We start from the raw sequence: 18,043 nt of genomic DNA on the forward strand, positions 1-18,043 counted from the left end.
TTTTTTCATAAAATTGAGAATTTTGAAATCTATAAACAGAAACGCTTATAGAGGTGACAGAGCATTTGTGACACGTTCAACTCATAATCAGCATCATGATTCAGACAATAACGACAGCAGTGATCAATCACACTCAATTGCCGCAGAAGATGTTACGTAAGTGTGCGACAATACTTTAGTTTCTGCCTACGTTCGAGGATTAAGTGGGAGGGATGGTAACAGAAAGAACAAACAGATTCAACAGTGTATTAATCTAGATATTATTGTAAACTAGATGATGCCCGCGACTTCGTCCGCGTGGATTTAGGGTTTTAAAGATCCCGTGGGAACTGTTTGATTTTCCGGGGTGAAAAGTTGCCTATGTCAATTACAGGGACGCAAGCTACCTGGGTACCAAATTTCATACGAATCCATCAAGCGGATGAGTATTTAGGAATCCCGCGGTAACTGTTTGTTTTTCCGGGATAAAAAGTAGCCTATGTCCTTCTCCGGAATGTATCGTAAGTCTGTACAAAATTTCAATAAAATCGGTTCAGCGGTTGAGCCGTGAAAGCGTAGCAGACAGACAGACAGACAGACACACTTTCACATTTATAATATTAGTATGGATAGGCATTGTTATTATTACTGACATTTATCAATTTATGTTTATGCAGGAGTATTTTGAGAGCCTACAACATCAGTATTCCAAGAAAACTGCACTAATTTTGTGATTAATGCAAAAGGGCAGAGTCGCAACCTTCAGATAGAGAAAGCTTGTGAAAAAAATAGTCCGACAAATTGAGAACTTCCTCATTTTTTGAAGTCGCTTAAAAATCATAAGTGGCGTAATCTCAGCTAGTTTATATGTTAAAATTTACTGAAACTTACTGTGATAAGTGTGTTCACTTATTACATTTTTGCTTAATTTTTAAATTACTACTATGAAAGTATTTTTGGATGATGAATCAGTACCTACTTCAAAAACGAATGTTATGCGAATCCACATAAAACATGTTTTTTTTTTTTTGAAAGTATTAATGAACTTAACGAACTAAATCGTAGAAAAAACCAGTGAAATCAGCAACAATGGTCAACAATATGGAAGATTACACGAATTTATAATTTGTTAGCGGACGTTCTAATTGTAATTATATAAAACCATTTCAATTTTCGACCGAATAATAATCTTATGTTTACAACTAGAAAGTTAGAAATTGTTCGAAAGCGATGCAAACATTGCGGTCATTCATTAAAAATCATGAATGTTTGCCTACTCAATTACACACGACGAGGTTCAAGCGAGTTTAATTGTGTGAACGGTAACATAAATGTAATAAAAATAATTTCGGATCATTAAAAATAACCGAAACTTCAAATATTAGAAGAAATTTTTATAATTACGATTGTAACGGCGCTGCGACAACACCCAAATACTTTAATGTGAGAAAACCTCACAATGACGAAATTTTGTGGACATGATAATTAGACATTGATTTATTTTCGTTCTACACAAACAATAGTGATGCCATTGATAACGATCAGACTGGACTACAGGTTGGAATTATTCTTAATGTTCAAAAGCTAACTTCTCTACCTTTATTTTTGCAAAACGATTTTTAATAATTCCGAAGCGAGGAGAATTTTAATGAAATATAAATGTTAATAGTAAAGCGGTTATAGTATGGTGGTTTTAGACGTCAGCCTCCTTCAGTCGGGAAGTCCAGAGTTCAATCTCGGGCATGCACTTCGAACAACTTTTCGAAATTTTTATCTGTCTGAAAGTTCTTCACAATGATTTTAAAGGGTCTGAATTCTACCAATCCGCATATTTTGACCAGCGTCGCCTGTGTGGTAGAGTATGGTCAATATATTGGATTGTATAATATTATCAGTAGGTACATTTATTAAATACAAATGTGACTTTCGTATTGTTTCTTTTTTTGTTTATTTAAAATATTCATTATAATTCTCGACCTTCCAATCCTTAATCACATTGATGGTTTCACGAAAAAGATTTAATTTAATGTATCTCACTAAAAGCCTGCAATCTTAAGCTTTTACCTCGGCATTTATCACGAAACAAACAAATCGAACCCGATTAGTGGCAGACAATGGCGATGTTTCGAACAATACAACCTTCAATCCCACCGCGTCTGTATTAATTTCTGTCCTTTCATCGGTATTCATCAATCGGACCTCTATTTAATAAATTTGGAATAGCTTAATCAAAGTTTGGGAATTATATTTTGCTGGCGTCGTAACTGGGACGAACAACAAAATAACTTGATAAGAAATGCCAGATGGTTATATTTTTTACCTAATTTTATAAGAAGTACCTAATATCTTACCAGTGAGTAAGAGAGACTCCAATTGAGCGTCTCGTAGTGCAAGGCAAAGTGGAGTACCAGAGGGTGATAAAGGTCGCCTACGCGATGGACCGACCAAATTGAGTCCGCTATAGGCAGTGCCTTGCATGAGTGTACCATATTATCGCCCAGCAGGGAGAAGTGGCGAATGCTCGTGAGGTGTATAACATCTGCCCCCAAAAACCTCACTTCGTGATGACCGCGACCGCTCTGCCAAGAGTGAAGAGTGTTACGACGAAGAAGAAGAATATCTTTCAATGCAATTGCAATATCTTAGCAATGAGGAGGGCATATCGTTCAAAAGACCGATAAACGGTGAGGACCCAAGGTGCTGGGATAGTGACTTCGAGGTCTCAAAGTTTTTTTAACTTTTTTAAGATAAATAGCAGTAATCGGGTTATTCTGTTGGACACAATCTGTTAACTAAGAAAATTCAGTTTAAAGAAGCCACAATAATAATTACTTACGCCTGCTTAACTTAGCAACCTCAGTTTATTGTTTTTATTTTAACTATCAGTTAGTAACCGTTTAACAAAGATTTTTATTTAATTCAATAACTAAAATTGTATTTACATACAATTAAATATTTAACGATTTAGATAAAATTAAATTAGAATTGAAAGGAATTAAAACTTTGAATGAAGGTATGCATAAAATAGTAGATTCACAAGTAAATCGCGTTAAACTAGTTGAATCATTAACCAACTGTACCGCTATCGTAACGACGCCTCCCGTGAGACTCTGAACACTTTAATCTATTGCTTAAACAGTTGAATTTTGTGATGGTTCATATAGATAACAGTTCTTTGTTAAATTCGTAGCTAGTGAACGAATCGGTGAAGATTTAATTACTGCTTATAAGCCACTTGCTTTTGATGGTCAATTTGGAATGACTAATAAACTTAAGGTTAATAATACGTGAATTTTAGATTGGGCTAATCAAAATATTTTCTCTTTATTCAACAGCAGATCTATTGAATTTGTATTTGGGTACGGTATATGATATCGCCTTTTTTAAATTGACTTAAGGGGGATCGAAAACTACGGACTCATTGAAATTAAATCATGCGGACGAAATCGTGGGCAAAAGCTAGCGTGAGCTAAGTACATTAAGTCTTTAGGTTTTCGTCATATAGGTACGTTGCCTTATGTTATCTTGACACATTTAAAACGATTTCCTTATTTGACATCACACAGGTAACATTGGAATTCGTTGTTTTATTGTGAAATTGGCATCCGTTCAGTTATACAGTGAGTCAGTGTTAACAAGAACTCATCTGGTATTTTCAACAAGATGACTCTACGGACAACGAGAAGTTTTATGACTATTGTCTAATATCTATATTTAATTAGATAAAGATGAATGTTTGATTTATATGCAAATTCAACAATGTAGCTCATTGTTAGTGATTATTGAGAATCTACTTATGGTCTTAAATCTTGAAGAATCAATGTTTAAGAAGTTAGAAATTTTAACATCGAACAATAATTATTAATTTTGTTATCATTCGACTGATCTACGATACTTATGATTGAATGTCTCAGTAGCTTATTTATGTTTACAGAACCTTTGGAAAAATCAACGGATAGATTGCTGCTTCGAGATACGAATAATGTCAAGAAACCCATCTAATAACCGATTTACGTCAATGTTGCTTGCCTATTATATTGTTACCAAAACTAGGTCATATTAAGAGAACATTACACATAATATACAGATATTATGCAGTTACATATAAAATAGAGAACGCTACTTTAATATAAATATCGCTGGTGGAAAATCGGAAAACATTACCGAAGGCACACATTGAAAAAATATACACAACTTTTACGTGGCTCCTCGTCGTGTGTGCGAGCATTATGTTAATTAATTCGACAGAAATCACGGGAACGAAACATTTTCAAACATAACTGTACAGCCTTCGCTAATGTGGAAATGTAATCTAAAAATCGTAAAGCCGAAATAAAAATTACATTTAATTAAGACCGATGCGGTGTGCCCAATTAATATGATACATGAAGAGATGAGACCTGATAACGGTGTAGCTGTGAATTTCAATGAATACATCCGCTCCTAAATCATGATACATACGGCCGTTTGAACGATAATGAAGGAAAATAGGTACCTACGTAGATATGTGGTTAGACATAAGTACACACAAACACATATTATGCAAATAAAGAATTGTATTTTATTGTTGTATTGAACAGTCGCAGTTGTTTTTGTTACCGGACTGAAAATAACTGATATTGAAACTTTAGACTCTTTATTTTTTCTAAAAGATGTTTCAAAGTTTTATTTAGGTTTGTAAGTTAGGTATGAGAAAGAGACACCCAAGGAATTGTTATCGCATCTAAATGAGTGTCTTTACAAATCTTTGGTTCTCAGTATCACTTATCAGGGAAATCTGCAATTTAAAAATTAATATACTTTGTGTTACTTGAAGACTGAAACCAACTGATAAGAGCATACGAGTAGGTATGGAGTAACTTCAGACTGATAGCGATTTTTAAAAGATGAAGTTCACAGGTTAGGTTTGGAAGTTCGGAAGAATAGATATTAGATACCCAAATAATTACTATTAGGTACAGTGGAACATCTAAATGGTCTTTACAAACCTTTGGTTACCACGTCTTATCAGGCTAATCTGCGATTTCAAAATTTATATACCTACTTTCTTTGAAGACTTAAACTACAGATAAAAGCATGTGGTGAAATGATTTCTAAAAGAAATTACGTAGAAATAACGTTAGGAAGTTAGACGTAAGAAAGCCGGTCAAGTGCGAGTCTATAGGCTTTTTTAAGAGTAACAAACATTCAAACTTGTACATTAGGTGTGTACAGCTAAATAAAAAAGTTGCGAACCCTCAAACCGCATTAGACCAGTGTGACCAATTCCTTCAATGAAAGAAGGGTATTTTGCCCAATGGGACATTACGTACCTTTGCCTAATTGCCACCTTATCAGCGCAAAGAAAAACCCGAATTAATTAAGCCCCCCATGTATTGACAGCCGAGCCCTTCGGTCTCAACCACCCTCGCCCAAGGAGACCCGTCCTATATCATATTTATTTTATTTCAATTCGTACGAATTTAATCCTTTTCCATTAATTAGTGACCGCTCCCCGTGTAATGCGGGCCGACCCTTGCACGTTAATTTTTCTTCGGCAGACGACGGGGTCAGGTCAGGAGGTTTTTGTGGGGCTATCGGAATTGCCTTTGTTTGTGTTCTCGTGTCACGTGTTTAAGAATAATGGACAATAGGCTGAACCTGCGAATTCTCCTGCGTTGAACTACTTTACTAACACGACTACAATACTTGCCTAATATCACAAAATAATGCGAAAATATGTTTGTTTGTTCGTTTATCTTTTTAACCCTCGACCCAAAAAGAGGGATGTTATAAGTTTGACGTGTGTATCTGTGTATCTGTCTGTGGCATCGTAGCTCCTAAACTTCATTAGTTTACCGATTTTATTTAGTTTTTTTTTTTGTTTGAAAGGTGGCTTGATCGAGAGTGTACAATCCAAGAAAATCGGCTCAGCCGTTTAAAAGTTATCAGAACTTTTCTAGTTATTACTGTAACCTTCACTTGTCGGGGGTGTTATAAATTTTTAATTTACACTTGTAATCAACGCAGCAATATACCTATTGACGTGACGGGTCCAGGTCAGGAGGTTTTGTGGGCACGAGTTTAAGAATATTTTATAATAGGATACAGAATTCCTACGGATTCTCTCGCGTGAAACTACTCTACTAAATGTAAATGTATTGTTATCCCATTCATAATTCTTCCCGTGGAAAAGGATAGTAGATAGAAAAAGAAAGATATGGAAACTTCTGCCACCAGATGAGGCTATTAACCGCTGTGAAGTGTCTTGTAAAAAATTTGTTGCACTAAGACTCCATGGCTCCATGGTCTCCACGGCAAACGGAACAAAAATGTAACTCTCGGTAAGAGAGGCATACTTGCGCCGCTCACCGGTTTCAGCCATTTCGGCTGCATCTTCCGGTCTTGATGCATAATAAATATACTTAAATGAATAAATAAATAATTAAAAACAAAAGATATATTATATTCGTCATCTCATTATACCTAGGTATCTTACATTCTTGAAAAAGTACCAATTTTAATTCTAAAGCATCTAATAATCCACTTTTCTTTCGATAAAAAATAATCTCTACAAATTCAGCCCGCTCATTTCAAAGCTACGATGCCACAAACAAAAAAAAAGTTAAAATTGAGTGCAATTGGCTCTTCATCTTTCTGAATTAATTCGACAAATATTTTATAAGTACTCGATTGTCATTGTGGAACTTTTTTTATTCAAGTATTAGCTCAAAACATTTAAGTCTTACGGGGTACTGTTTTGGTCTAGTGAACACAACGCTACTTTAGAATGTATAGAACTGGATTTTAATGGTCACGACGACTGTTTGCTTTATTTAACTTACTTTTTAACATCTTTATTTTTTATTCAAAATTCAAATTCCTTTATTTTTTGTGGAAAAACTTATGCCGCTTATGCTTCGTCAAATCGAGTTAGAAACAATACAAAATATGCTCATTTTTCAAAATTGTGGGTAGGCATTAGCAGCTTTTATGCTGTTTGTTATAAAGTTAAACCCGTCGTGAAGCTTGACTCTACCCAACCGTTTACCTATTGGTTTGGAAAACAGATTCAGATTGTACCATTACTGTCTTCTTCACAGGTTGTTTTCATTAACACCCTCTTTCCTTTGGACCACTTTCTTGGTTCTTATTAATTAAAAGGTTTATTAAGTATATAATATCAGTCACTCCTTAATATTAAAAATGTGTAGTAACTTGTAATTATATTAATCATTTTCCTGCCGTGTCTGTTGCCTTGTAAGGCATTGAATTTTTCGAGTTTATTTACCTATATCGGGCCTTTGTCTGCATCCCCTTCGGCTGTCCCTTTATACTTATTTGTATCAATTTGTTATGATGAGGATACTATTAAATTTTACCTGTATTGTACAGCAGTTCGTATCATCCCCGCCTCAAACCCCGATTGCCATCTCGACCTGTCGCGTACTGCACAGACCTACCTGCTGTCATTCAGCTGTTACTACCTATATTATGTATATGCGAAAGAGAGTTTGTTTGTTTGTCATTTAATCATGCAGCAATGGAGCGACGCATCAACGTTATTTCTTGCATGGATATCTAGAAAAAGTAAATAAATCAAAGAGTTCCCACGATATTTTTAAGAACCTAAATCAACGCGGAAGAAGGGACAAAGCACAAAATCTATCACTGAAAAACCAAAAACTATGTTTAGAGTTATTATGCAGCATCAAGACATGATTTATAACTATTTCGCATCATATTTTTGTATATTTTGTAAGAAAAATTCTTTCGCGGCCGCCGAAACGTGCTTCCTCTGCGTTGTCTACGGAATACGCTTCAAAAATAAAACTCTTGGAAGGTAATTCGATGCCGGCGGCAAATTAAAACTGACATTGAGAGATTAAGAGTTCGCCTTGAGTGTGTTGGTAGGTATCGACTGACTGGGGGAATAGACCAACATGTTTTTTTATATATTTACGCAATCAAAACTGACTTTTTCGTAGTGTTCTTCTCAGATCAGGGTGCGTTTGGAGCCCGATTAACCCGGTTGGACCCGACAAGTCCACCATTAAAAATCCGAAAGTATACAGTGGTACCCATTTTGAATAAAAAGCTTTGACTTTGAAAAGTAAAGTAGAGGTATTTTTTAATTTTCTTTCCATAAAATATGAGATCAAGAGCTCATATTTTTCGAAGTCGAATCAGATTAGTTATTGCAAAAACCTTCAGAATTTTTTGTAAAGGCAGCCCTGACTTTTTTTATTGTACCTACCTGATTAAGAAATACCATCATAAAATACCAGTGGTAGACGTTCTAAAACAAACTATCCATGTGAAAAACATTTTTGAAGATTGAAATTATATCGTAACTAGTTATAAAAATAATTCTCTATATTTTGTGAAAAGTTACTTAGCGAAATTTACATAACCGCATAGATTTGATGGCCATTGATAACGTTCGGGTACACACAAACAGACCCCGCGAAGCATGAATTTGCCAACCGCCAGTCAGGTATAGGGCAAACACAAAACCCAAAATGAGTATCCAAACAGAATCCAATCGGAAACTAAATAATTCAATTCACAAATTTCCGAACGAACTCAAACTCGGATTGACAAATTCAAACGGGGTGCTTTTGTAACTGTGTTTATTGCTAAGATATTGCAACTTTATATTGGGGACAGATGAGACAAAGCTTTATGGATAAGCGGCTCGATACCACTAACCACAGACTAGTACCTAAAAGTATCTTCCTAAGATAAATACCTATAAAGGAAATGCTGTCCACCAGAGATTACGGAAGTGGTGAGGAAAATAACTGAATAAAAATTAGACTTAGGTAAGATTCAGAAGCGATCTCTGACTGCCTAAACCCATAAAATATATCTGAAAACTTAAGTTCTTTAAGTTAATAACGATTTTTACTTTTTTTCTTATTTTTCTTATTATAATATTTTGGAAATACACAAAGTTACAACACAAAACTGAAATAATGCAAAATGTGATAGTCTATACGCCAAAAAAAGATCTACATTAGTCGTGTTGGTTAGTTATAGAGTCAATCACATAACTTACTTACATAATAGGTACCAATAGCCAGACGTTAGACTAGCAAGTATACACAATAGCCGCTCTACAACCTACTTTTCAGGTGAAATGTCTCAGGTCTATTGGCGATAGACAGGTATTAGGAGAGAGGAGCTAATCATTATTAGATATTGAATTTTCGTAACTTTGGACTCATCCGCTTTCTAATTTACTAATGAATCCGAGTGGTGCTGCCATTAGCTCCCCCCATTCACGAGCGGGTGGGAGGGGGTGAAAGGGGTAAGAACTCGCGCGAATTTTCGTCTTTTATACATGTAGAACGATAATCCGATTGGCGATTCGGGCGTTCCACATTCGAATTTTCGTGTGTTTTCGTTAAGTTTCGGCACATTCTGATGTGATGTTCAATTTGCTGGATTGTTTTGTTTTACGTTATTACTTGGATTGAAAGGGATGTAATTTGATTATTATCGAATTATCGAATGGTAACCAAATTGATCACGTTTTAATATGAGTGAAAATTAATGGGACTAACAAGCTCGTACTCGGTTCGAAATGCCTCGAAACTGTTTGTTTGTGAAAGACCTTTCACGCAATGGTAAGTGTTTCTCAATGCTTGTCATCACAGATTTCAGCTTAGTTTAAGCTCGGTTTACCAAATGAGTCTAATTTAGGAATTAAAGTATAACTCATTTTAATTTTATCTATAAATCAGTAAAGTTATCTTTTAAAATATAATATGCAGGTAGAGGAAAATTGGCAAAATGTGAACAAATCTCGGGTCTAGCGTGCACTGCATTAACAAGCCAATATTGAGTTAGCGAGTCAATAAAACTGAACGCCGACTTCGCACCTGTTCGCATGGCACAGATGTGTGGATACGAAGTGCCAGGGTGTTGAATTACTATTTTATGCCTACGTGTTGAGTGTCTCTCAGAGGAAGTCATTGATTTCTTCTTTAACGTATAAGTTTAACGTATCTTTAACGAGAATAGAGAATAGAATCAAACTAACATTATAAAGGCGAAAGTTTGCATGTGTGTGTGTATGTTTGTTACTCTTCATTCAAAAAGTACTGGGTGGGTTTGGCTGGAATTCGGAATGGAGATTATACCTTGTATTAACATATAGCCAATATTGAGTAAGCGAGTCAATAAAACTGAACGCCGACTTCGCACCTGTTCACAATAGGAGTGATGACTACTGGTCAAGTTAGTGACTTTTTATCAAACATCAAAACGCTTGCTAAGTGAGGAGCTTGATGAAATTCACAGATGTGACGTCATAAATATTTGACATAATTTGTCGTACTTTTTTAGTTAAATCGATAATTAAAAATGGTTAGCTAACTCAAAACTAACAGCGGACGTGTTTTACGAATTTTGGAAGACCCTCTATTTAATAATTCCTAGGAAATAACTTATTTTTGATATAGTCATCATCCCAATTCGCATGGCACAGATATATATGAAGAGAAGGGTATTGAATTGCTGTTTAATGCCTACGTGTGAAGTGCCTCTGACAAGAACGCAATGATTTCTTAGCGTTTAAAGTATCGTTAGAGATATTAAAATTGATATGGGTAGTGATGTTACTCATGATAGTCTAAATACTAAAATATTAAAAGCCATTTGTTAATATTTGGTGTAGGTAAAATAAACAATGTATGTAAAGAAATGTAAGGTCTGCTCATGCGTATTACTCTATGACATATTGGGCGGGCGAAGTTCTGAAATCTATAGGTGTTACCGTATCGGCAATAACTTTGTCGGGACATTCATTCGATTGTTAGAAGTTTCGGGAATAACCGCAAATTGCGCCGGCGCCTTTGATGCTTTATTAGGCGGTCTGAGTTTGTTTTAGTTAACTTTTAGGTGATTTTATAAGACATTACCTTTAGGTGATTCCATGTAAAATACTTTACTTAATAAAAATATGAGTATAATTTGTATTATAGACTAGCACTTAGCTGCAATCAAACCTGCTGGTAAGTGATGATGCAGCTTAAGATGCTGCATCTTAAGCTATTGAACACACACATTACACATTATTATATAAACAATACATAGATACTTAAGAAACTATACAAAGGTTGCAAGGGCCACCTTATTGTATTAGGCAATCTTAGGTTTCTCTAGTTTCTAAGTAGGTAAGTAATAAATCCGATCACATAAGGATCATTAAGTCACCACAGTTTAGTTTAATTACGATTTTTTTTCCAGCAACCTGTTGGGCGAACGATCTGATAAAGTTTAGAGAGACGGCCCGTAACATTGAGTAGCTAGATTCAGATCTGAGCCCAGCTAGCCAAGGGGCCAACGGTACCTGAGACAATGCGTGCACTGATACGCATCTAAACGAGCTGGTTTAAATATTGTTTAGTGCGATCTTGGTGTGTGATCATGAGCTTTGTGAACGTTTGTTGTTGATAAACTTCGGGCTTTTGTCTTTTGTAGAGGCGGGTAGAATCTATAAAGTATAGAGTATAAACTATAGGCCGTGACAGCTTAGTGATTAAGACGTCTGCCTCTCATTTGGAAGGTCGGGGGTTCGATCCCGGGCACGCACCTCAAATTTTTCGGAGTTATGTGTGTTACTTGCTTTAACGGGGAAGGAAAACATCGTGAGGAAACCTTCATGCCTGAGAGTTCTCCATAATGTTCTCAAAGGTGTGTGAAGTCTGATAATTCGCACTGAGCCAGCAAGCAAAATATATCTCTCACTCTCTTTACAACTCTTTTTGTAATACCGATAGCTGCGATCAAAAGTCGTCAATAGTCGTACCAACCATGGGCAAAGTATTTACACACCAGCGAGTAAGCTGTCACGCAAAGCATTTTTTATGCCGCAATTACACCCGTAAGTTTTACTTACGTTAGTAGCTTACATAATTAACTTACGACAAATTTACTAATTTAAACACTCTTATAGGTGTCATTTACCTTAGTGCTGTCAATTAATTACGTAAGCTACTTACGTGAGTAAAACTTACAGGTGTAATCACGGCCTTACATCCAGAAGGTGAGTTAATCAATATAAAAAAACTCAACATTTAGTGTTCTTATATGATACTTAAATAAAATTCATTAAATAATTGTTTTGAACGCTGAAATTCAAGGACTGTTATTAATTGCATCTCCATAATTCACTTTACAATGCCACAGTGACTTACAATGTAGATAAATCTGTGACTATTACAAAAGTATGAAACTATATTTATTTAACCTACATAAACAAATGACAATAAAAAGGCGACCATCGACAGTCAAGCGCAACGAATTTGACATTTGAAACAAAGATGGCAGCAGGCCAAGCGCTGTCGACGCGCGCATCAATGGCGCCCATTCACGATACATCACCCGAGACGAACGGACGTGCTGCACCGATACGATGAAAATAAATTAAAACCTCCGACTAATTGTAGCTTTGAAAGTTTGAACAAGATTTATTTTAGCTTCTCACCCTTTCGATTAGGATTTGTATGTCTTTTTACTACAAAGGAATGATTTCGTCAAGTAATACATTTTCAATTTGGCTTAGGTTGCCAATCTTATAACCTGTTATATTATAGCAAGTACTGTATTTGACAAGGCTTGGCAAGCATTAAATACCTAGCTTAAACGATATCAGTGTGTAATAATAAAAATTCCCCCTCGCCATACGCCGATTGCCTCGAACTGTCGCGTAGGCCTAGTAATTTCCAGCTAGGTTGCCCCACAGCCTGAAGCAGTCTCAAAACAGACAGATAACCAATTAAGCGTAATTATAAATTAACGAAACGAACTAAAAGTCGACGCTGCAAATATTACCGAAGGACAGAGTTGGGAACTTGGAGCAAACTTTGCGAAACTTTGCCGATGAGATACAAATAGGCATCGGAATTAAGTTGCTCACGATTTCTACTGCCTTTTAATTATTTCCCCCTTCAGGTGGACTTCGATTAACGTTTCGCTCAAACATGATATAAAATATACTTAAATAAAGACATCTTGCTTAAAAAAAGTAAGCAGGTAAGTGGTTGATGAGTTTATTTACAGTAATTACAAAATATAAACAATATAAGGGGGAAATTTTGAAAATTGGGAAAGGGACCACCCTCAATTCCCAATTTTCAAAATTGTTTTCAAAATTCCCAGTTTGCAAAATCACGAACTTTTTCATTTTTGACCGAAAGACAAGTACCAATTTATATGGATATGACGTGAAAAATTACGGATTTTCATATACACTTTTATCCCCTAAATAAACCCTGCAATTTCTTAATTTTAACTGGATTGAGGTTTTTTGAAAATCTCATGGAAACAACGTAAGTACCTATTTAGGTAATTTCCCGAGATAAAAAGTATTATACATATTCATGCCAAAGTCACATCGATCTATTGCTCCGTTGGGGTGTGATTAAATACAAACCAACGAACAAACGCACTGTCGCAATTATAATAACAATATGTTGGTAGAGATGTGGAAAGTGCAAATTTTCCACCGAATAATAGCAATAATTGACGTAAAATTTCTTAACCATTTTACACCCTAACAAATTGCTCCGAACACAATTCTCGCGTAACTAGATCAATATACTATGATGCAATTATAAGTATTTCGTTTAGACGAGAAAAGGGTAGGGAACAAGAATTAATAGGGATCGATCGGATTAAAAGTGAAGTTTGGGATTTGAACGAAATAGAATTAATTGAGGATGGATTTTGATAAATACTCGCCGATGCTCGGGACTTACTTATAAACCGTTTAGAAGTTAAAGTGGAAAGGATGATGGCGACAATAATCCTGTTTTTATAATTGTATCATCATCATAATGATCGACCCATCACCGGCTCACTACAGAGCACGGGTCTCCTCTTAGAATGAGAAGGGTTAGGCCATAATCTGCCACGCTGGCCCAGTCTGGATTGACAGACTTCACACACCTCCTTACGATGTTTTCCTTCACCGTTAAATAAGTGATATTTAATTGCTTTAAAAGCACATAATTCCGAAAAGTTAGAGTCCAGAGTTCGATCCCGGGGACCAATATCTTAACCACTAAACTATCATTGCTTCACCAGGAAGAGCAGATGAGATCATCTCATTTTGAGAGCTTCACTAACAAATGTAAATTAAAAATTTATAACATCCCCGACAAGTGAAGGTTACAGTAACTAAAAAAGAGCTGATAACTTTCAAGCGACTGAACCGATTTTTTGGATTATAGCTAAGAACACTCTCGAACAAGCCACCTTTCAAACGAAAAACTAAATTAAAATCGTTTCATTAGTTTATTAGCTACGATGCCACAAACAGATACACAGATACACACGTCAAACTTATAACAGCCCTCTTTTTGGTTCGGGGGTTAAAAATGAGAAGAGGATGGGCGCCCACATGGCAAGGGCCATTCAGATATTCCCTATCTAAGATATATGAAATACCTTCAGCGCTTAAAATACAAACTTTGCTTGTAGACGCACAAAAAGACCTACCATCTATTCTGGGAGCGTTCTCGAGTCAAGAATCCGAACCCAATTAGATTCGAACCACGCACCAAATGGCTTGCGATGACACCGCCCTTCCGAGCTTTGATGTGTAATTAAGCGATCGATGTCGCGAATTAATTGCTTTCGTGAATTACTACTAAAAATTATTAAAAAAACTGGTTCAATGCGCGTCATGAGGAACGTGTAGCCTATTTAAGACAAGGCTTATCAATCGACGCGATTGTTAAGTTGACCCAAGTCAGTAACTGGATGGGTGACCGATATTGGAGGTCCGAATTAGGCCTTTTCGCTGTCAATCTCGATAAACCTAAGAGTTGAAATCTCGTTCTCTTAGTAGAGTTGTATGCGGAAAATCTGGGAACCCAGCGCAGTATTATCCAAAGAAAACTCCTACCATTATGTGATTAATGGAAAAAGGGTCACGTCCCTGATCAATGAGAAGTACGACGCAAAGAGATAGAGAGGGAGAGAGAAATGCGTGTCAGACTCAGAACATACTTAAGGCAAAGTTCTGTTGTCGTGCTAGTGGCGTAAACAATATCAAGTACTTAAACAATGAAATACCGCGTAGAAATCAAAGGGGCATGGGTTCAATAAAAACTGTCATATCCCGTCCAGGTTAGCCCACTTCCATCTTAGACTGCATCATCACTAACCACCAGGTGAGACTGCAGTCAAAGTCAAAACTTTGATTTTTACGTACAAAAAATTACGTAAAATCCCCATTGGCCCACTTTCTTGGTGGACGGTCCTACGTACTCTACAGACGCATTAAAATTGATCAACACATAACGACGTTATCCACATAATACACGGACCCTTCTCAGCGGTCACTTCGACAGCGGTTGCCAACCTTTTCCAAATTTTACACCCCCTACCACCCTCCTTGCACCCCCCAAATTTCAACCCACTTTTTACGTCAATGTTTTTCTATAGAAGCCACGGTAAGTAAAATGCAGTTAAGTCATATATGGTCGATTTTGAGTTTTTAGCCCTACTTTAAAAGGAAGAAATTTCCCTATCGATCTGTATAAGAATCATTTTTTTATTTTTTACAAAAGTCCTGGTTTTGGGTACCTACTTAAAACCTAATTTTATCAGCGCTTTGCTATTTATTAATTTAATAATATAATATCTATCTAATAACTTAGGTAAAATTTTTTTAAATCCTGTCTTATGTTGTGAATGATATCTGTCTCATGTTTTAAAGAAAAATTACCAAAATCTGAAGTTCCCAGACCAAATGCTTTGGACTGTACTTCAAAGTCAGTTAGCCAGTTTCGTACATAATATATACATAAGTATTGATAGCAGATCATAATCTACTGCACTTAATGAAAAAAAAATTCATATGAACCACACAACTTTAATATTTAAACATATTTGCAGATAAAATAAGTTATATACTTGTTTGCTTTATTAGCATTTTTTTTTAAATAGTGATGTTACTAGAGATGGTACATTTTCGCTATCCACACTGCTCGATCGTAATATCTCAAAAGTTACGTTTTGCACTTAGCTGCGTTCTTCTCGATGTTAGTGGACGGCAGTCAACCCACTTTTTACGTGAATGTTTTTCTATAGAAGCCACGTATAAATGGCGAGGGATATCAAAACATCTCCTATCAGAGGGGGGAGGGGGGCAGATTTTAGGGAAAAGGATTACGTAACGACAAGGATGCCTTTTAAAACGTGATGTGGGGTGTTCGGTGACTCGTCTAGTTTGTTTTTGATCGCTCGGAAAATTTATTGAAGCATAATTTGGACAAGTCACTATTACTAATTTAAGTTTTTACCCGACCACGCTATGGCAATGTGTTTGGATTTTGGTTTTGGTACAAACTGTTACATTTGACGTGTTATCCTCATTTGACTAGCTAACATTCTGACACGTACCTACATAGGTAGGTATACCTACAGCTGCGATTTTTTAAAAAGTGCTGATAGGTATCAGGTCGCGTAAAAACTGAATTTGTACTATTAAATTGCCATACCTGTAACATCGAAGCATTTTCACCTACCTAAATTTGCTTAAGACTAGATTAAGACATTATTTTTATCGAGGGAGTACATTTATTCGTATACTTAATTCTAATTTGCATTTTAACACAACGTACCAAAATTTTAATTAATCATAAATCTAATTGTAATTCTAACTCAAGCGTGCATGAAGATCTGATTCAATGTCTACTTATTCACATAAGATATTGCTATAAAAAATATCAAAATAATTTATTCGTAAAATATAAGCATTTAATTGAATCCGAAAATTTCCGCTCTCTTCTTAGTACCAACTTTAGTAATTGTTATTTAATTTGCATACTAATCCGTTATAATAATGTCAGCGAATAATTATAATATATGTATGTATAGGTGAATCTCCAATTTTTCCGCTTATATTAATTCTTCATATTGACGCACGTTAATTCGCCTCCGGGAGGGGTGTGAAAGGGTGACCGACGGGGGTGGAAGGGGTTCAGATAACGCGGGAGACATAAAGCGTAGGAGATCGCTAATTCATCATAAGTTAAAGGGTTTTTATGTACGCTCTCTCGGACGATACTCTTTGTACGGGGCGCAAAAAAAGGTTGACGATGTCTGAAGCGATACCATTCGGGAGGATAAAAAAATCGACGCCTCTCAAAGGCTAAACGTAGATGAGTTATTAATTAACTTTTAGGGAAATTTTAGAACTCCCTGGCAACATTCTAGCGTTCGTTTGTGCGAGCTTCCCTAGTTCGACGTCCATTACCGGTTAGAAGCTAATTACTAATTGCATGGACTCTTTTCTTTGACCCTTTCCTTCATTTCCTTCTGTATTTAGCTTTATGTTTAAACTGCTAGTTTTTTAAATAGCTTAATTAATTTATGTTCAGAGATATCTTTTACAAGTGCTAGTGTAAGATTGTGGTAATTATTTTTTTCAATCCATATTTTATATTTTAGGTAAATACGAAAGTGTGTGTCTATCTATCTATTTGTCGTTTGTCTGTCTGTATGTCTGTTACCTTTTCATCTTGATTGATACAGAGGTGACATGTATTCTTGAAACGGTCATACGAAAAGGATACTATGTACTTAAATTTGAATAAAAAAATGAAATCCATAAGCTATAGTTCAATCCAATATTCTATGCTCAGAAATCTAATGTTATTAACCCATTTAAGTGTGGTAATTAGCACATGAATGTATGTAACTAAGTAGGTACTTAGCAAAATCTGGGTTAATTACAAGGCCTCTTTAAAATACCGGAAACCTACATGTTACCCATAGAAGAACCATACATGTCAATTAAGCAATTAATTGATTGAAAAGGGCTCAGGCGTCCTTCGTTAGAAGTTTTTCCTGGAAGCAAATTGGTTTAACTCGGCGTGCTACGCTCTTTCCCTTTCAGATCACGTCAAGAGTTCAACATAAGGAGTTGACATTATACGTAAAAGGAGGATGTCCAAACCTACATAATATCATCATGATCAACCCATCTCCGGCTCACTACTGAGCACGGGTCTCCTCTAAGAATGAAAACCGTTTGGCCGTAGTTCACCAAACTGAAAAATGC

At 35.9% G+C, this 18,043-nt stretch overlaps 1 protein-coding gene across 9 annotated transcripts in view; it reads right to left on the bottom strand.

Moving 5' to 3' along the window:
• Positions 1-18,043, bottom strand: part of LOC123870723 (homeobox protein cut) — a 210,189-nt gene that overhangs the window by 116,185 nt on the left and 75,961 nt on the right. The gene's annotated exons all lie outside the window — the stretch shown is intronic.

Source organism: Maniola jurtina, chromosome 13 (genome assembly GCF_905333055.1).
Source record: "Maniola jurtina chromosome 13, ilManJurt1.1, whole genome shotgun sequence".
Classification (NCBI taxonomy): Eukaryota; Metazoa; Arthropoda; class Insecta; order Lepidoptera; family Nymphalidae; genus Maniola; species Maniola jurtina.